Below are 21,523 nucleotides of genomic sequence, written 5' to 3' on the forward strand. Positions count from 1 at the left end.
TGCGCAAGAGGGCACGAGTCCCGCTCAGTAATCAACTGTCTTTCAAAACCCCCGTACCCTGCCTCCCAACTAGACCCTCCCTAACCCCAACCACCCTGTCCCTGAAACCAACCCCTACCCTCCCTTCCCCTTTTGTCCGGTGTGTTCTGCTGTGTAGGTGTGTGGCATATGAGTGTGTCCTCCGTTGATCTTTCATGTCCCATCTCCTGGTGGCTTATGGAATTCATCAACTAGTCTAAGGACTTTGAGATACTTTGGGCAGGTGAGCTCACACAATTCTTGTGACAGTAGGGAGATCAAGGGCACCCATGTTTCCCTAAAGATGTCGGAGGTCTGTGTTAGGGACGCCTGTATCCTCTCCATACCCAGTATATACCATAGTCTGTGGAGCCACTCTGTGTGTGTGGGTTCCCTTGTGGTGCCCCAAAGCGAGAGAATATGTTGCATCGCTGCCCCTATTGCCAGCCCCATTTGGCGACCTTGCATGGATTTGAGTGGAAAGGTGAGCTTGTTGGGCAGGCCTAGGATCGCGTAGGTGGGGGATCTCCGTTTCGAAACAATTGTCTATCCCGAAGGACCTCCACCCAGTACTCCAGCACCGTTGGGCATTCCCAGAGTAGGTGGAGCATGGTCCCTATGTGTCCACAGCCCCTCCAGCAAAGGGGTCCCGGCGAGGATTGCTTTTGTGTAGCCGATCCGGTGTCAAGTGCCAGTAATACGCCACCTTAACCGCCGCCTTGCGACTGGCTACATTGCGGGCCGAGTGATGTGCCCGGTAGTAGACATCCTGCCATTCCTTGTGTGAGAGCTCGTGTCCCAGTTCCCACCGCTGCTGTCCTGCGGATTTAGTCGTTGGCTGGGAAGGGGTTAATATTTTGTACTGTTCTGTAATCACCCATTTGTCCGAGTTTTTGGCAAGAAGCCATTTCTCGTATGGCTTAAGAGCGCGGCCTCTGTGCGGTATAACATCCTTACTGGTGAGCCAGTGCCGCAGCTGGAAATATCGAAAGTTTTGCGGTTTATTGATGGGAGTACCCATCCTGTATATCCTTCAGTGTCGTAAAGCCTTGTGTATCAAATAGATGACCTGCTGAATTGCACTCAGTCAATTTCCATTGCGGGAAGGAGCCAGGGACCATTCCCGGTGGGAACACCGGATTTTCAAATCTTGGCGTCATTGGCGAGGGAAAAGACGTGAGGTCTTTTGTTACTGCTACCGCATCCCAGACTTGTAGAAGCGTCTTGGTGATAGGTAATTTTTTAATGTATGCTGGTCTGTCCGTTCGTGCTAAAAACGGAATCTTCCAGAGCGGTATCCCAGCCATGGCCCTGTCCTGGAATAGCCAGCGCTTCTCAGACATCGGCCTGGACCACTCCAAAAGATATCGCATCTGTGTGGCCTGAAAGTGCCGCCAGAAGTCGGGGACCCCCAAACCCTCCCTCTGCGGGAACGCGCGTGAGCAGGTCACGCCGCATCCTGGGGCGCTTGCCGGCCCATACGTATTGCTGTAACGTGTCTTGCAACTTCTTGATCATGCCTATCGAAGGGGTGACTGGGATGGTTTGAAACAAATACAACACCTTCGGCAGCAGGGACATTTTGACCGCGGCTACCCGACCTAGCCACGAGAGCGGTTGTTGTTTCCATCGCCGAATATCCTCCTGGATGTGTGTGAGCAGTTTAGTGTAATTCAGCTCCACTGTTTGAGCCGTATTAGGTGTTAGTTCAATCGCCAAATATAGGAGTGCAGTTTGTGTGTATAGCCCTCTCAGGTTCATCGAGCCCCTGCTGGCCTGTCAGGCATTGCACCCCAGGGGGAGAATGAACGATTTGCTAATATTAATTTTAAAGCCCGACATCTCCCCAAATCGTTTCATCTCTTCCAGGAACTCTGGTATCGAGACCCTGGGATTGTCCACAGCGACCAAGATGTTGTCTGCGTACAGGCTGATCGTGTGTTCCTCACCCCGAATGTAATGCCTGTGATGGCCCGATTGTCCCTCACGCGCTGGGCGAAAGTTTCTATATATAGGGCGAACAGTAGGGGCGAGAGCGGGCAGCCCTGCCTCGTGCCGCGGCGTATGGCGAACGGTTTGGAGCTCGTTCCGTTTACTTTAACCGTTGCCTGAGGGGAGGTGTAGCAACTTGCCACCCACGCCCTGAACCTTTCGCCCATTCCGAATATCGCTAACGTCCAGTCAAGATGGATCCAGTCAACCCGGTCGAACGTTTTTTCAGCGTCGACTGAGAGGAGGGCTGCATCCGAGGCATTGTAACATGCTTTATCGATCACGTGCAACAGGCGCTTGGTGTTGTCTGCGCTTTGGCGGGTGGGGATAAAGCCCGCCTGGTCCGGCTCTATTATGCCGGGGAGACATGGGCCCAGTCTCGCAGCTAGGATCCCAGTGAAAAGTTTCAGGTCTATGTTGAGGAGGGAGATCGGCCGGTATGCCGCGCAGTGGGTCTTGTCCTTGCCTGGCTTCGGTAGAACGATAATGTCAGCCTCTAGCATCTCCGGGGGGATCGATCCCGGCCCCTGGAAGGAATTGAACAGCTTTGTTAGTACCGGGGGCAGAAGGACTTATAGAAGCCCGCGGAGAATCCATCCGGGCCGGGCGCTTTGAGCGGTTTGAGGCGTGCAATAGCGGAGATCACTTCGTCTAAGCGTATGGGAGCGTCTAACGCTAGGGCGTTTGCCTCATTGAGGGCCCTCACATCAGCTCCCTCCAGGTATGCTGCTCCCGCTTCAGCGTCCAGGGCGGGATCAGCAGTGTAGAGCTTGGCATAGAATACCTTAAATGCCTCCGCTATATGGTCGTCTTCCCGAAGCTCTCGGCCCCCTTCCTCGCATATGAGTGGGATTTTGGCTCGGACGATTTTCGCTTTGAGCTTATTGGCGAGTAAACAGCTCGTCCTGTTCCCCCCACGTAGTACGTATGTTTAAGGCGCAATGCGGCGTATTCTGCCTGATCAAGATCCAGGTTCGCCAGCTGTGGCCTGGCTGCTTTCAATTTGCGCCAGATTCTAGGGGCCCCTGTTCGGCTGTGCGCCTGTTCCAATTCTAGCACCTGTGCCGTCTACTCCTGGCGGCGTTCCTTTCGTTCTTTGTTTTCCTGCAGCTGAGATCGCAATCAGCTCTCCCCTAATAACCGCCTTGAGCGCCCCCCATACTGCTGTCATTGCTACCTCCCCTGTGTCATTCTGGGTTAGGTAGTTCGTGATGCTCTGGCTAATCTGCTGTGTGACCCCTTTGCAGGAGAGCAGAGTTTCTCGGAGACGCCAGCCGCCCTTGTGTGTTCGTTGTCGTGGAACCTGCAGGCGCAGTACTACTGCATCATGGTCAGATAGGGCCGCTGGGGTAAGTTCTATATCCCGCGCCATCGGGTTCAAGTCAGTGGAGCTGAGGAAATGGTCAATTCTAGCATATGTATGGTGCACATGAGAGTAGAAGGCATAACCCGGAGCTGTGTGGTGAGCCTCCCTCCAGGTGTCTAGGAACCCTCGGTCGGCGAGCCAACGTTTCCCTTCAATGGAGAGAGCCCCAGAATCGCCAAACCTGCGACCTGACGGATCCCTTTCGTTATCCATGACCAAATTTATGTCCCCGCCAATCGGTATGTGCCTCGAACTAGTGCTCAGAACTTCGGAGAGTGCCCCTGTAAGAAACGCCTCTTGCTTTGTGTTAGGGGCATAGATGGACCCCACTGTGAGTGACAAGTTCCTAATGTGTATTGTGTGGGCTAGGAGCCTGCCCTTAATCTCCGCTATTTTGTCCCCCACCCTGCCTTTGAAATGTTTAGCAAAGAGTAGGGCCACCCCTGCTTTTTTCTCTGTGGTGGAGGAGTAGAGCTGGGTCGGAAACGCCCTGGACCTTATGCGATGCCAGTCCTTAGCTAAAAGATGTGTCTCCTGTAGAAGGCACACTGCCGCCCCAGAGTGTTCCAGGTATGAGAGTACCGCTCTCCTCTTGATCGGATTGTTTAGCCCTTTAACATTGAGGGTGAGAATCTGGAGAGACTCTTCAGCCATGAGAGGGTATGTTACCACTCACGCTCTGCCAGAGTTCTAGTGGAAGATCACTCGCCCCACCTGATCTCGTTGCCTGAGCGAATGGGACACACCTGGACATATCCCCGGAACCCTCCCCCATCCCGCATCCTCCCTTCCCTCCCCTACCCCCCCCAGTCCAAACATAAAACCCCAACTGGTGAACATTGTCCCAGGCCTCTGTAATGTCTGTCCAGGCCTGTGGTGAACGAGTAAACGTGTGGGTTATGTGGCAGTGGCGGCTCAAGGCCCCCCGTCCCGCCCCCAACTGTGTCGCCACAACTTAGCTGATTAAGATCATCGCTTCTTTCTCTCAGGGTTCGGCGCCAGTATCTTTGGAGACCTCTTGAATCGCTGCGGCCTGTTCTTATGCCATTGTCTCTGGGTTTGGCTTGAGGCTTTTCTTAGGGGGGCGTCCTCGTCTCACCTTCTGCCAGCCGTCGCCAGTCGCCTGTAGGGATCTAGATGAAGCCCTGATGACCGCCCGCCCTCGTTGTCGTCCGGTTGGTCCTCCTTGTGAGGTATGTCCAGCAGGGTGCAAGTGTCTCGTAAGGATCGCAGCTGGTGGAGGGCTCCGTTCAATTTAAAGATCAGTCGAAACGGGTGCCCCCAGGAGTATGGAACCCCCTCGTTGCGAAGAAAGGCTGTTGCTATTTTGAATGATCTCCGCTTTTGTAGGGTGATTGCCGATAAATCCTGGAATAATTCCACTGCGTGGCCCTGGAAGCGAAGAGGCTGTTTGAGACGTGCCGCCTTCAGTATGCGTTCTTTGAGAGGAAAGCCAGGATATCAGGTGGGGGGCCCTGAGCTCTGCGAGCTGGACCCACCCTGTGGGCTTATAATACGGATCTCAAAGTCCTCGTCTTCGTCGAGCACTGTTCGGAATAGGGTTTGTAGGTATCCTGCCACATGGTCCCCTTCTGCTTTAGATGGCACATTTTGGACCCAAATGTTGTTGCGCCTTGAACGGTTTTCTAGGTCCTCTGTGTGAGATTGGAGATCTGTTTGTTGCTCGTTAAGTTTAATAATTCCTTGCCCAAAGAGCTCTATCTCTTCGCTTCTGGCCTTTCCCGTGAGCTCGTTCGCGGCCACCCGCTCCCCAAGGTCGTCGTCATCCCGTCGAAGTTCTTTATAGTCCCCTGCCATTTCCTGTCGGAGGGTTTGGATATCTTCCTTAAGAGAGGTGAAGAAGGCTTCCATGAACGCTTTGGTCGCTGGGGCTTCCCCTGCATCTTGATCCTGTCCATTAGGAGGGGGCGCCTGAGCTGGTTTGTCGGGGCTTTTGTTGATCTTAGAAGTCCCTTTAATCGGCATCTCCGGTATGGTGTGGCCCCCTTTGCGGTTGGAGGACGCCATCTTCCTCTCCTCCGTCGGTCCGGGGATCCTCGGGTCTAGTTGCTTTCCCTGGCGGGGCCTCAGTCCGTCCGTATCGGGCGCGCAATGGGGGGAGGCGATGTGGTGTGTCTCCGTGAGGGTCGAGGACCAGGGACCCGGAATGTGCTGTCTCGCGGCGTCCTGCAGCGGCCCACTCCATCGTGCTTCTGTGGCCACGTCTCTTCGGTGCGGCCCCTGATCCTTGCCCAACACCTGGGGCCCGTGTTATGTCCCCCGAGCCGCTACTCCTGCGGCGGGGTCTCTCCGCGCCTCGAGTACCGCAGGTCGAACGCTGAGCCTTGTCTAAGTCGGCCCCCAAGCGCGTTAGTCTGTATGTGGATACTCTTCGAGGTCCCGAACACAGCCTCTAGACCCCTTCTAGTTTGTGGCTCCGGCAGCTCCCTTCATCTACTCCTCCCGGTTCGTGGGCCTGGTGGGCAATGGAGATTCGAGGTCAGCATTCGTGGTGTCTGGGCCACACGCTTTGTCACGGGCAGGGGCCCGGGGCTCACTGCAAAGGCACGCTCAGCACCTCACGTGCTCTCCTGTCCGCCCTGGGGTTGTCCCTCTCCTGCCCCAGACAGGCGGTTCCACTGCTCTTGGTTGTGGCCTAGTTCTGTTAGGCCGAATGGTGCCGTCCGTGTAGCTGTCGCAACGCTATATCGGGCCCTTGCAGTGTCTTTCAGGTTCGATGAGTGCCGGGGACTCATGAGTTCGCCCTCCAAATCGGAGCCCTCCAATTCGCCGCGCCGCCCTCCTCACCTGGCTGAGCAGCCTGTGTTCGCCGCACCTCCGGCGATTAGGCCCAAGCCGGGGCCTCGAGTGAAACTGGGCGCCGGCTCCGTGGGTGCCTCACTTCACGGGTCGCTCCCTGGAGGCTCGCAGTCCAATTCCGGCAGGCGTGTCTCTGGGACTGCTGTACCCGTTGGGGGAGCCTCCGGTGCAGCCGCACAGCCACTGGGATGTAGCGCTGGGCCCGTACGCTCCCTTCCCTGTAGGAGCCGGGTCGTAGTTTTCACGCTTCTGGGCCGGCACTGTCGCTTCGCGTTCCTCTCCCTTGCCCCCCCGTCTCGTTTGGGCCTCTGAATGCCCAGCTGATGTCCCGCTTGCCTCTGGCTGTCGGCAGCGGGGGCTCTGCGGCGAATAGGTCCGCTTTTAGGCCCAGTCGGGGGAACGGGAACGGAGAGCCTCCTCGGGTCACGTCTTACTGAGCTGCCATCTTGGCCCTTCAACAGTTTTTTAAAGCAAAAGGGATCTATTAGTATGTTTCTCAAGGGCCCTGGCTTCCCTATCATCCTTCAGTTGATTTAAAAATCGTTCCTTCTTAAATCCACCAATTCCCTTTTTCAAGGATCTATGGCCTATAGAAAAGGTCCATACAATCTAGGGACTGAGCAACAATTTTAATATAATTTAGTGCTGTATCCTTAAGGGCATACATACACTCGACGCAATCCTCGATCACATCCCTATTAAAATCCGTTTTCTCACCATACTAAAATCCATGGAGATATTGTGAGGCCAATTTGACATGGTCCTCCACATAGTCCGCTACCAATTCCCCATGGATAAAAAAAAAGATGCAGTATTCATGACCAAACCCAAAAGTTTCCTGGAAAATCAATCTTCCTCCTGCTGAATAACCTTGCAATTTCTATATCCCCAAATTGCAGCATAGTATGTCCGTACAGGGACGCATTTTGTTTGATAGATTTGCAGTAGGAGCAAAATAGGTTTGCTGCCTATCTTTAAAGAAAATCTAAACATTATCATACATGAAAACACCTTGAAATGCATTAGGTTAGGGTGTGCACTGTGCAAACATTCGAAATAGTAGACTGCAAAAGTCTTGAACTATAAAGTTGGTCCATGTATTTATTAACAACAAAGGCCACATTTAGGCTACACATGATAATTCACTTGCGTCTTGGTTCATTATTGGCATTATCGTTTGGGTGGAGGCACTGTATACATGTTTCAAAACTGTCACTTCAAATCACCACATCTCAATGCAATTATATAACTGGATGTACTGAGAGGAAATGCTTCTGAGTGTTAAAAAAATTAAACTTTTTGCATTTTGAAGATACTTTAATTATATTTTTGCATGGCATTTGTTGTATTATTTAAGTGTCAAACATTATCATCGTTGGGATCGTGAAAGGGCTCTTAGCATTCAAAAGTAACTAGCCCCTAATTAAACACGCTCCCATTTAAAAGAAGTTTCACATTCAACATAATTTTTTTTAAAGGAAAGGACCCCTCAAAAGTTGTTGGATCAAGTGTGATCCAAATCCTGTGTATATGGCCTGGTGGCTCCTGCCTTCACTGGCATGTTACATTGACTGAACAAACGGGACCCTGGGACCTTCTGTAGCTCAATGTCGAGATACAGCTCTGGGTCTCTTTTGAGACGCCAGTGCTGGACTCTCTGATGGGTGCTCCTTTGGCCCAAGGTTTTGAGTCCCCATACCATACCTACCACTTGTTGCATGAGGGAAAGTCAGCAGCTGTAGTCCAGGGCCACATATAAGGCTCTGGTGACAGGGCTGTTGCTCCGCCTAGGTGCACAGCACAGGTTGTGCAGGATGGATCCAAGTGTGGTGCCAGGCAATAGAAGGCAGATGACCCAAATTCTAGTGGGCAGTCTTTAGCTTGGCTCCAGTGGTACAGTGAGCCCAGTCCCACCTCTCTGCATACATCTGACCACTTAGGATGTTAACATCAAACACACACAAAGTGATGGGAGGAATGCTTACAATTTGTCTACAGACAATCGCTCAGGGTAGCATTTCAACCCATTGTTCTTTTGCCTACTATGCCTCTTAGACTAGACCCAGTCATGTGCAAGTGAGTCTTGGTTCTGCTCCAGTAGGAACGGTCCAGTGTGAACAGCAGAGCCAGGTCCTCTTCGAACAAGAACACAAAAATCCGAAGACCAATTTCACGCTGACTTTGGCTCATCAGTTGGATGCAGCTTGGCTACAGTGGCAACAAGCGACACCCTACCCTCCACTGTGGGAAACGAGGAGGGACTTGGGGAGTAGGAATGTCTGGAGAGTATGAAAGTTCAAAGGCAGTTGGCGATATTGTGCATTCTTTTAGGCAAGGAGAGCTCTGAAGACCAATGCATCAAAGAGGAATTAAACCCTGGCAAAAAGCGAAAAAATTATTGTAAGAAAAAAAATACTCCTATGACACGAAGCCTACATGCATATCAATTATACACATTTTTTTTAGGCATAAACCTCAGCTATTCGAGAAAATCTATCTGACATTTTGATTGGAGTTCTCAAACACTGGAGCGTTTGAGTATTACATACATCATCCCATCACAGTCCAATTTTTATCTCAATCTCTCTGTGTGATGCAAGGATGAACGTTATTTTTGGTAAATGAAGCAGACAGGAAACACTATGTAAGCCAAAAGGAGGAATGTGAAGTGGTTTGCCAAGCTTAATGGTCATAATGAAGAGCTGCCTGCATTATAATGTCTCATTTTATATGTCTGCAGTTTGATTAGTGCACAATCTGCCCTTAGTATGTCCTTGTATGTATGTATGTATGTATGTATGTGGTGTTTGTATAGTGCAAGCCTGACTGACAAACAGCAAAAAGTTGTATAGTATCAAAAGCAAAGATACTGTTGATAAGCAATTGTAGGTGTAGCTGAGTTCTGAGAGTGGAAGTGGACTGAACCTACACCGTGATGTGGTGTTATTTATAATTGCGCCTTTATCAGTTTCGCTTTTCCAAATGAAATCTCAGATGGTACAGTACACCATGAGAAATCAGGGTGCCTATAAGGATACCCAAATATAAACTTACTCTACTGTAGTCAGCAGATATTCCTTTAGTAATTCCCTAAAAACAAAAAAAGAGGCTGAGAGGATTGAAATAATAAGATGTTCACAGTAACCTTTGAAGATTAATTTTATAGGGAGAAATATGGTCTAGAGAAAAAATAAGACATATGCAGGAATTCTGATTAGATTGTAGGAGAACGGACAGATATTTTGGGAGGCACACATGTAGGAAGGAACAATACTTGAGATGAGAAAAAAGCAACCACTGACTCATCAAATAGAGCAAAGACAAGGATAGAAAATATTTTTTTTGATTGACATACATCATGCATATGCTAGTGACCATTCTTTACAACTAAGAAGTTGTTCGGTAGAAAAATTGGTGATGAATCAAAGATGGTTCCAAGATTCCCTGCTAAGGAAGAAAATGGAATGGTAATTGAAGAAAAATGAATTGGAAGGGGAAAAAAAAATCTGTCTCTGGTTTCTTATAACAATTTTAGGAAATGCAACACCCAGTTTTCAGAGGCAGATAGACACTTGGTGATCCATTTACTAAGAGACTGTAAAAGCGGAATATGAGAAATGGATTACAAACTCATTAGCAGAGAAATTTTAATTAAAGCCAAAAGAAGAAATAATGAAATCAGTAGGAATAGTGTGCAAAGAAATCACTGGAGGACTAAGGACTGAGTGTGGAGGAACACCATAAAGAACAGAATTGCAAAAAAATGGAAACTCTTTCCAGGAAACAAAAGATGAGTGAGTGGTAGAAACTGAGAAGCTTTCTGAGTCAATGGGGTGATCAGGATGAAAACCAAATTGAACAGGAGAGGGAAAATCAGTATCTTGAAGAATGGAAGAGAGTTGAGAAAAGACACTACTCTCCAAGAGCTTAAAAAGAAATAGAAAAAGAAAAATGTATCGGAAACCAGAGAGATCGTTAAGATCAAGAGAAGTTTTTGTTTTCACATAGAAGTAGAGCAATGACAGATTTGAAAGATGAAGGGATGAGCCCAGAAATAGGAGAGCAGGTTGAACAGTCATAAGCAGAGCCGATGCTGAAAGTCTTACCATGGACTGGCAGGGGGACAGAAAGGATTCAAGAGGAGAAACAAAACATCAGAAGGATGAAAAATGATAGCTATAGAAAAAGTAAAAATAGCTTAGATATTAGAGCTTTTACTTGTGAAGGAGAAAGCCAATTGATAAGCAATGTGTGAAGAGCGAGAGAAGGAGATTGGAGGCTGAGGTAAAAGTAAACTGTTAGCTGTACCAAATAGATGATGAGACTCGTAGGATTGCTCAGTAACTGATGGCTGGAAGAAATGTTCCTTAGCAGTTTTTAGTTGTAGGGCATACTTATTGTGAGTAGAAGGAAAATTATGTGGGAAATAAGAATGTGTACACCTTAGGTGTTCAAAATGTCAAGTAATTTTAGGAAGGGAAGAACATTCAGGAGAAAGCCAAGGTTGAAGATGTTTACCTGTAGGTTTGAAAGTTTAGGAGGTTCTTGAGTTTTGAAATAGTTAGAAAAAGCAGGAAGTAAAGAGAAAGTAGTTCAATCAAGAAGAGGAATGAAAATTCATGGACTGAGGGCAAACTATTTCAGACTGAAGCTGCTAACAGATCTGGGGACAAGTTTTGCAGTTTGCAGCAGAAATCAGTTACAGGTTAGTGTGCAGATAAAAGGGACGCCAAGTCCGGATGTATTGAAAATTAAACAATAGAGGGTAGAAGAGGGATGACTTTAGCTTTTTCCTAAATTGGAGCAGTGTTGGAAGATCCTGAGTTATACAGGGATGTCTTTCCAGATCCCAAGTGCACAGATGACAATCTAGGAACTGTCCATATGGTCCCTGGTTTACCATTCTTCACAATTCTTCTTTAGGCTGCTATATTTCATTCATTGAGTTGTATTATTTTTGTGTTTCTGGGTTAGGCCCGAGAGATTTTTAGGTTTCGCCTAGGCAGCGCGCAAGCGCTGCTTAGGGAGACCTTTAGCCATCGCTCAGTACTTTTGCCTAAACGTGTGCATGTTTTCTATTCGTTTGTATTGCAACTTGTGCACGTTAGGCGTTTCCCTTGCGGGGGCGAGCAGCGGCCCCGTCTGTTTTTAATTATCTTGATCGCGCTTTCAAAACAGATGGCGCCGCTGCTCGCTCCGGAAAGGAAAAACGTGCACGAGTGGCAAAAGAACCCAATGCAAAACATGCACGCGTTTAAGCAAAAGTAAACTGTGCGTGTCTGGTCCCTGTTACCATGCACAGACTGCTTGTTGTTTTTAATATTCGGCCTCTTTCTGCTCTCCCATGTGCCCCCTTTGAGATCCTCCTCTTCTTCTGCATTCTGCCAGCACCCTCCTACCAAATGGTCGTCCACCACCACCACCAGGTCCACCATGTCCACCACCATGTCCACCACCGCCCCCAGCAACCACCAACGCGTCCAGCACCACCACGTCCACCACATCCATTACTACCACGTCCACCACCACATCCACCACCATGTCCATCACCACCACCACCACATCGTCCAGCACCACCATGTCCACCACTACCACGTCCTCCACCACTACCACGTCCACCACCACCACCACGTCCTTCACCACCACCACGTCCTTCACCACCACCACGTCCTTCACCACCACCACGTCCACCAACACCACCACGTCCACCAACACCACCACGTCCACCAACACCACCACGTCCACCACCAACACGTCCACCACCATGTCCACCACCATGTACACCATGTCGACTACGTCCACGTCCACCACCACCACGTCCACCACCATGTCCACCACCACCACCACCATGTCCACCACCACCACCACCACCACCATGTCCACGTCCGCCACCACGTCCACCACTACCACAATGTCCACCACCATCACCACCATGTCCACCACGTCCACCACCACCTTCACCACGTCCACCACCACCACGATGTCCCCCATGACCACTATATCTACTACCACCATGTCCACCACGTCCACCACCACGTCCACCACCACCTTCACCACGTCCACCACCACCACAATGTCCTCCACGACAACCATTTCCACTACCACCAGGTCCACCACCACCACCACCATGTCCACCACCACGTCCACAACCACCACCACGTCCACCACGATATCCACTACCTCGTCCACCACCATGTACTCCGCCACATCCACCACCACCACGTCCTTCACCATCTCTGCCACGATGTCCACCACGTCCACCACCACCACGTCCACCTCCGCCACCACGTCCACCACCACCTGTGACAGCTAAAGTGTCACTGGAGGGCAGGGGTAATAGGAGTGTCAACCCCAGCTGTACATGGGACATTTAAGGATGCATTGGGTGTGAGAAGACAGGAATAGGGGCTAGAAGTATTACACAAGACCCAGGATACATTTTGAAGAGGGGCAGAGTCACAGGGGCTCCACTAAAAACACTTGCAGCATCTCTACCTCACAGTGGCATACCTGCATGAGCCACTCACTCAAAACAAGCATTGGCATAGCCAATACGCCATTGGGAACTTATAAGTGTTTAGCCATGCAACACTTGATATTGTTCCACCACCACCACGTCCACCACGACCATGTTCATGTCCACCACAATCACGTCCACCACAAGCACGTCCACCACAATCACGTCCACCACCACCACCACCACCACATCCACCACCACCACTTTGTCCTACACCACCATTGCCACCTGGTCCACCACCATGTCCACCACCACATCCACCACCACCATGTCCACCAATACCACCATGTCCACCAACACCACCACATCACCACCACATCCACCACCACCACTTTGTCCTCCGCCACCACGTCCACCACCATTTTCACCACCACCATGTCCAACACCACCACCATGTCCAAAACCACCATGTCCACCAACACCACCACGTCACCACCATGTCCACCAACACCACGTCCACCAACACTGCCACGTCACCACCACGTCCACCACCACCATGATGTCCAACACATCCACCACCACGTCCACCACGTCGTCCACCACCATCACATCCACCACCATGTCCACCACCACCATGTCCACCACGCACACCACCACCATGTCGACCACCACCACCTTCACCACGTCCACCACCACCACAATGTCCACCACGTCCACCACCACCACGTTCACCAACACCACCATGTCAACCACCACCACGTCGTCCACCACATCCGCCACCACGTCTACCACCATGTCCACCACCACCACGTCCACCACCTCCACCAAGTCCACTACAACCACCACGATGTCCCCCACCATGTCATCCACCACTCCGTCCACCACCACCACGTCCACCACCATGTCCTCCACCACGTCCACGACCACCACCATGTCCACCACTACCACATCCACCACCACCCCATCACATCTACCACCGCGTCCACCACCACCACGTCCACCACCACCACCACTAAGACCTGTGACGGCTAAAGTGTCACTGGAGGGCAGGGATAATAGGAGTGTCTACCCCAGCTGTACATGGGACATTTGAGTATGCATTGGGTGCGAGAAGACCGGAATAGGGGCTAGAAGTATTACACCAGACCCAGGATACATTTTGAAGAGGCGCAGTGTCACAGGGGCTCCTGTAAAAGCACTCGCAGCATCTCTACCTCACAGTGGCATGAGCCACTCAAAACAAGCATTGGAATAGCCAATACGCCTTTGGGACCTTATAACTGTTTAGCCAAGCAAAACTTGATATTGTTGCACCAAGGATATTGTGCTGGATAACTAAACACATATAAGGTCCCAAAGGCGAGACCTATTCGCTATGCCAATACTTGTTATAATTAGGGGTGGGTGATACATTTTGCTCCTCTTGTGGAGTTTTGGCCAGAGTTCCCCTCAAATTCCACCAAATGGGGCGTGGTGGAGTTTTTTCGCACCCAACTAGCCTGCAGTAAGTTGGTGACTGAGATTTGGCGTCCTCTAGCTGGATTTTTGGTTGCTAGCATGGCACCTGGTAAGATTTCCCCAGTACGGGGGGTCGTGACCGTTGGACTTGGCCCTTCTGGCAGGTTCACCCCTGAACTTTTTGCCTAGTGTTAATAAATAATTATAGTGAATTCTGGTCTTTGCGCACTTTGACACTGTGGCGCAGTGTAAAGTGCATGCGCTCCCTGAGTGCGTGTGTGAGATTGGCCTGCTCTCCCATAGGAATTCATGGGGAATATCTTTGTCCCTGGTAGTTCCTGATGCGTGTGGTGTGCATGGTCGAGTTTGGTATGTGCACACTCGTGTGATTGAATGCTTCACAACGATGTATGTGGCATGACTGTGTCTTGTGCTGAAGTGCCACTTCTAGGAGTTGGCATATTAGTGTAAAATATGCCTGTCGTGTGATTGGCTGGAGCTGACTGGGATGCCAGGCTCCAGGAGTCTGTGTGGGTCTGCCCCGGTGGTGAATGTAGAGATTAGCATGCTGATGTGAGGGAGGGGCTGCACCTGTGTCCTGAATGAGGCTGGGTTTTTCCCACACAATTCTGGCTCCGCCCCCTGTGGTGCGACTGATGACCCTAGCCTGCCTGATGAATGATAGGGGTGGTTGAGCCATCAAGGGTGCTCCAAAACCAGCTGCGACTGGTTTCACCCCCACCCTGCACCTACAGACAAAGGTTTTCATAGTATAAAAATGGGGCTGTGTCCCCACAGAAGTTGTTCTCTTCCAGGATCCTGATAGGAGGGGACTGCTGCTGGTGGGGCCCAGGAGGGACCGCCATGGGGGCTGTCTCCTGCCCTGTGCGCTGGCCCCTGGGCCCTGCCTGCTCCTCCTGATGCCCAGGACCTTCTGCTGTGCCTTTGTCCTTGCCCTAGGGCTGTGGCTGCCCTTAGCGCCCCGTGAGCGCTTTAATTTACCTGCCTGGACAGAGCGCTGTCGTTTTCCCTCTGAGGGTAGCGCTCCTGCCCTTTTTGTGCCCCAGAGTGCTTCGTTGCACTTTAGTCTTATTACGGGTGCCCACCCCGTTTATATGGTCCTTGGCGAGTGCCACCTCGCTTCTGCCGTTTATCAGACTTCGAGGGTGCCCACCCCTCAGTTATGCCCCGAGTGTTCACCCCCGCGGCCCGAGCGCCGCAAAACAGGAAGCCAGGCACTACGGTGCCTGACGCGGGGCGGGACTTCCGGTTTTGGAGGGAAGTCCCGCCCGCCGCCGCGCCACGATTGGCTGCCCGCTGCCGCTGGGGAAAAAGGAAGGAGAAAGCCGGCCGAATCCCTGCGGCCCGGAGCTCCCAGGAGTGAGGGAGAGCCCCGGGGCCGCCCCGGAAAGCAAGGAGAGAAGCGGCAGAAGGGGCAGGCGGGGCTCCGTGTCCAAAGGAGAGCCCCGCCGCCCGGGTGAGAGCCACCGCCGAGCACCGCCAGACCCGGTGAGTGCATTACAGGAGAGGAGGGGCGCCGTGGCACATTGCCGGTGCCCGCCCCTCCCCTCCAGAGCGAGTCACTTGTTGTGCTGAGAGGCCCGTGGGGCCTCAAGTGATGCGGAGTCCCCCGAGAGGGACTCCGCCTACCCCCTCCATTGTTGGACCAGCCCTGAGAGGCTCCCCAGTGCCCAGTTGTTCACGAGTCCCCGGAGGGGGACTCCAACGTCCCGGGGGCATTTTATTTTAGAGCCACGAAGGCTCAAATGATGGCCCAGAGTTGTTTTAAAGATTCCTGTGAGGGGCCTGTGCTGAGCCCCGGGGCTTCTACCTGTGGGGGCACCTATGTTCTGAGTGCTAGATGGCTTCCAGTGGGGCCCCTGTTCCTTGCCCCTGAGGGCCCCAGTGTGGTCCTAGAGCCTAGGGGGCTCCCAGTTGCGCAGCTTTGGGTTCCAGAGTGCTAGTAAGAGCCCTGTCGCAGTTCTGTTTCCAGCTGCCCAGCATGTAGTGGGCAGCTGCACCGTTTAGGTCTTTCTTTTCTAGGGACATGTTCTATGGACTTAGGAGTGAGACGCACTCCTTCATCCCTGGCCTTTCCCCAGCTGCGCAGCACTTAGTGCCAGCTGCAGCGTTTATGCCCCCTGTTCTGTCCCTCAGCTGCCCAGCAAGTAGTAGGCAGCTGCTACGGTTAGGTTTTGGCGCAGTGGCGCAACCTGGACCCTGGACTTTGATGTAAGTTCTGTGCTAATGTGATTTCTGCGAAGTGTTCTTTGCTGCACCTCTGAATGTGTTATAGATGCATCATGTGCCTTGTTCCTTACACCTCTGAATGTATGTTATGCATCATGTGTTATGTGTTTACACCCCTACAGGTATAGTGATACTTAGGTGGTTGTTCTCCTAGTACAGGTGGTGCTAGTGAGGTTCTGGTTACCAGTAGTTACTGGTTGTGTACTTTATGTTCTATTTTGTGCTACAAGTATTATTATTCTATGTGCAAGTGCTATTTCTAACAGTATTTCAAGTTCTAAAAGTGCTGATTCCTGACAGTGGTCCAGGTGGCCCTGTCTTGTAAATATCCCCCTGTGAATTCTGCCCGTGCCTGTTGGCACATTGTAAAGTGTGTGTTTTATCTAATGTGTATTGGTATAATACAAAGGCTATTTTTATATATAACCTTGTGTGGAGTTTCCTTTGTGGTGGGCCTTGGGTGTTGTTGCTGGGGTGTGTGCGCAAATACTTAACTCACATCGCCTCCAAGTTTAGCCTTGCTGCTCGCGCCACGTTACCTACAGGGTGAGCAGGGGTTATCTTGGCATGTAACTCCCTTGCCCTGACTTAGGAGTGGTGGTCTCTGACTGACTTTGGCTCAAGCCCTGGCCAGCCAGGGATCCCATTTTTAACAGAGACCATTTGCGGTCAGTAAGCTGCAGCTTGAGTAGAACATCTACTCAAGCAGCTTCAAAATCAACTAGCGAAGCAGCTCCCTATGGTGCGGTGTGGTGCCGTTCGCACTGACATTTTCCCGTAGAACGAGCTCCTGGTGCTAAAAATCAGTGCAACATGCCTAATTCTGCCTGTTCATGGAACTCCGCAGTATCTCACAGAGTTTTAATGTAACTGTTATTTTGTTCTTTTTAATAACTGCTTTGTTTGTGTGATTTTAAATACACTGTTTACCTGCTTGCTCCAAACGAAGGATTACTATTGGCTACTCCCAGACCCCCTAAACAGCCGATTCAGCGCTGCAGCGGGCGGGCGAGGCCAGCCTTGATTCCAATTGCCGCCTCTTTCGCGTGATTAGGCCACGCCCACTTAATTAGGCCACGCCCCCTTTCCAACCTCCTTCTCACTTGCATATAGGATGTGTCCATACCGGAAGCGCAGCGGACGTGCGCAGCGGGCGCGCCGTTTGCGCGCCGAAGGCGCGCCTAAGGCAAGCCCGTCTGCGCCCGTCCGCGGCCGGACGGGGCCCGGGCCATGTCACTCTGCCCAAACTACCACCTTCACTCCCAGGGACCTGATTGCACTGCATTCACTCCGGTCACTGGACACCACCAGTTCTACTTGCCTCCAACAACTAGGTATTTATCATGCTCGCAGTACCTTTCCTGAGTTACAGTCCCTCCCGTCCCTCCTTACTCCTGAACCCTCAGTCTTTTCCCCTCCTCCTAATCCCCCACTCGTTCAGGCACCCGCTAATATGGAATTAGCAATCACCTACCTTAATACTCGCTCACTTGTCAGACACCAACTTGACATCTTCCACCTCCTAGACTCAGACCGACCCGACGTTCTTCTCCTAACCGAGACTTGGCTGAATGAGGATTCCTCCCCCGACATTCTAGCAGCCATCCCTCCGGGGTATTATATACTCCACGCCAATAGGCCTGTCGGCAAACCAGGAGGTGGCGTAGCCGCCATTATCAATCTCTCCCTCAGGTTCACTTCCCTCTCTCTCCTCACCATCTCTCATGTGGACTGCCTGGCAATTAGACTCGAATCTTCTGTGTCCCCCCTTACCTGCGTTCTGGTTTACCGTCCCCCCCCAATCCATGCCTAATTTCTATTCGAATTTTGGTGACCTGCTCTCTCAGCTTACCATTAACAATTCTAAACTCCTAGTCCTGGGAGATTTCAACTACTGGCCGTCAGATACCCATGAAAGCCCCCAATCCCTGGCTTTCTCTGACCTACTAACTGGGCTTAATGGTATCCAACACGTTCATTTACCTACTCACTCCAAGGGCCATATCCTAGACCAGGTGTGGACCTATAATCTCGAAATCAAGTCGCTCACGATCTCACCCTGCCACTGGTCCGATCACCATTTAATTTCTTTTCTCCTTCTGGTCCCTCCCCCGCCCCCCCGCAGCCGAGGCCCCAGCCTCCAAGCTCGCAACTGGAACAAAGCAGACCTTGATTTATTCATCACCTCTTTAACATCTTCGGTCTCGGCCAGCCCTGGCCCCATTGACTCCCAAGAAGCTGCACTAGTCGAATGGCTAGAACACGCCAGCGACAAGGTTGCCCCCCTTAAATTAATTAGAACTAAGCGCCCCCACGACGCACATCGTTGGTTTTCCGACAGTCTTAAAACCTTAAAACTTGGTCTCCGCCAGGCCGAGCGCCGCTGGCGCAGAAGCTATGATCCCTCAAAGAAACCACATTTTTTAAAACTACTGGAAGAGTACAAACGAGCGATATCAGCCGCTAAAACCGCTTACTTTTCCACAAAAATCCTTAATTCTGCGCAGAAATCTAAAGATATCTTTGCAATTGTGGACGAGCTCTCACACCCGGACAGGGTGACCATCAAACCTCTTCCGTCTCAAGCACTCTGTGACTCCCTCAATTGTTTTTTTATAGAAAAAATTACCAAAATCAAAAATAGCATTTCCTCCACACCCCCGGCCACAGCCCTCACTGAGGCTGCACCTTCTATTAACCTTCACCTTCACCTTCTGACTCAGTTCCCCCCCATTTCAGAAGAAGTCTTCATCGCTTTGCTTAACAAAGTCTCCTCTGGTTCCCCCACAGACTGCTGCCCCCCGCGATTCTCCGGGCTGCCTTTTCAGCCTGCCCCACCCCTCCACTGGCCCTCCTGAACAACTCCCTTTTGCTCGGTGAGGTTCCCAGTCAGTTTAAGAACGCGGAAGTAGTACCTATTCTGAAGAAACCCAACGCCGACCCTACGATCATGGCCAACTTTCGTCCCATTTCCCTTCTTCCCTACCTAAGCAAAGTACTTGAGTCATATGTCACCAGCATCCTCAGTTCTTTTATTGAGGACTCCAATTTCCTGGACCCTCAACAGGCTGGGTTTAGACCCGCCCATTCAACTGAGGCGGTCATCCTCTCTGTAATGGAGGAACTCCGCAGAGGCGCTGACTCTAACACCAGCCAAGCCTTAATCCTCTTGGACTTGTTGGCGGCCTTTGACACGGTCGACCACTCCATCTTGGTCGACCGTGTCAAGGAGGCTGGTATCGGAGGGACGGCCCTTGACTGGGTTCGTTCGTTCCTGACGAACCGCCACCAATCTGTTCGAATCTCCCAATTCTCGGCGGATAGGATGAAACTCACCTGCGGAGTCCCGCAGGGCTCGTCTTTGTCTCCGCTCCTTTTTAATTTATACCTTACCCCCCTGATCCGCTCCCTCCGGGGAAGGAATGTCACTGCATTTAATTATGCAGATGACATTCAGCTCATTTTCAACCTTGACTCGCAGGAAGCGGCCCAGGATTTCCAGTCCACCCTCTGTCATATCAGCGACTGGATGGGCGCTCACCACCTCAAGCTTAACCCCGACAAGACGGAGCTCGTTCTTGTCGGAGGCCCAGCCAATCCCTGGAACTCTACTTTCTGGCCCCTCTCCCTTGGCCCCCCCCCTAGTCCCGCTGATAAAGTAAAAAGCCTGGGGGTCTACATCTCACAGGATCTTTCCATGAATCATCAGGTCAGTGCCACAGTATCCTCCTGCTTCCATCAGCTCAGAAAAATTCGAAAAATTGCTCACTTCCTGACCACTGAAGCTCTCACCCTGGCGTTGTTGGCTTTAGTCATCTCCCGGATCGACTATGCCAACGCCCTATACGCAGGCATTCCGCAATACCAAATGAAGAGACTTCAGTTAATTCAGAATCAGGCCGCCCGCCTAATCTATCGTCAACCAAAACATCACCACGTCCGTCCCCTTCTCAAAGCCCTTCACTGGCTTCCTGTGTCGGAACGCTGCAAGTTTAAACTTGGCTGCCTTACCCATAAATCTCTGGCCGGCATCGGCCCCTCTTTCATCTCGTCTCTTCTCCACCCGTACGCCCCCTCCAGACACCTCCGTTCTTCCCATCACGCTCTCCTCCAGACTCCTAGGTTTAGGCGTAAAAAGCACGGAGGCCTTAGATTCTCTTTCCTGGCCCCCTCACTCTGGAACTCTCTTCCATTGGACCTCAGACTCTCCTCTTCCCACCCTCACTTTAGGTCTCTCCTAAAAACTCACCTTTTCCGCGGTGCTTATACATAAGGTTCCTCTTTCTCCCCCCTCTGCCTCCCCCTGGGTTAGTGATCAGCGCCAAGAAACCGTCCGGTGAACGCAGCGCTCTACAAATCCTTTTTACATTACATTACATTACATTACAACTCAGCGGAAGTCTGAAACATGAAGGTCTGTGAGTTCTGCACCTTTTCTTATAACACCTTTGAGGTTTATGGCTATGCTCACTGCCTGGCATATAGAGATCTGTGACTGGTTCCTTTAAGTGACAAGCTCTGAGTGCCATCATAGCTAGTTATGACATATCATCTGTGCTTTGTGGGTGTGCAACCTGCTGAACCTAATCTGTTCTGTTGGAAGTTTGTGTTTTAACTTTTCCTAGCCCTTGGTGCTGATGTGAGTCTTATGATTCTTTCTCAGATTAAGCAGTCTTCACAGTAGGGCTACGGAGTATACCCAAGGCACATGAGGTGGCAGAATCTGAGGACGAGGAAAAGGTGGATCTTTTACAGGGGGAATTGTTGAACCTACTGATGTGAGGTAAGGCAGATTATACTTTTCTTCTTCTTTGGTGTACTAATTGTCAACACTGTTCACAAATGTTGTCATTGCCATGAACCTAACAAGAGGAAACCCTTACACTTCAGGGAAAGATGCCATGAATGCTTGGGTGATTAAAGAGGAAGCCCAGTATTTGGAGACAAGACAGAAGAAAGTATGATTGGTTCTATTTCTTCCTTCCTGTGAGCATACTTATCGATGCTCAGTAGCTGAAGAGTTATGTCATAACTCAGGCATTAGGGTAACCGGTAGGTCTAGTTTAATTGTGCTAACACATGCAGCATCAGTATTTTAGGGTGAGACACATCGAAGGGAACCAGTGGGAGTGGAGCAAAAGGGCTACAGCTGTAGTGTAGTC

At 51.1% G+C, this 21,523-nt stretch overlaps 1 protein-coding gene across 10 annotated transcripts in view; it reads left to right on the forward strand.

Annotated features, from left to right (window-relative positions):
• The window catches only part of ST3GAL6 (ST3 beta-galactoside alpha-2,3-sialyltransferase 6), a 614,303-nt gene that overhangs the window by 112,870 nt on the left and 479,910 nt on the right, over positions 1-21,523 (forward strand). For all 10 annotated transcript variants that reach the window (XM_086934432.1, XM_086934442.1, XM_086934439.1 and 7 more), the window contains exon 2: positions 21,025-21,144. The gene's annotated coding sequence lies outside the window, so the exon portion shown is untranslated. The remainder of the gene's footprint in view (positions 1-21,024; positions 21,145-21,523) is intronic.

This window comes from Lissotriton vulgaris, chromosome 8, assembly GCF_964263255.1.
Source record: "Lissotriton vulgaris chromosome 8, aLisVul1.2, whole genome shotgun sequence".
Taxonomy (NCBI): domain Eukaryota; kingdom Metazoa; phylum Chordata; class Amphibia; order Caudata; family Salamandridae; genus Lissotriton; species Lissotriton vulgaris.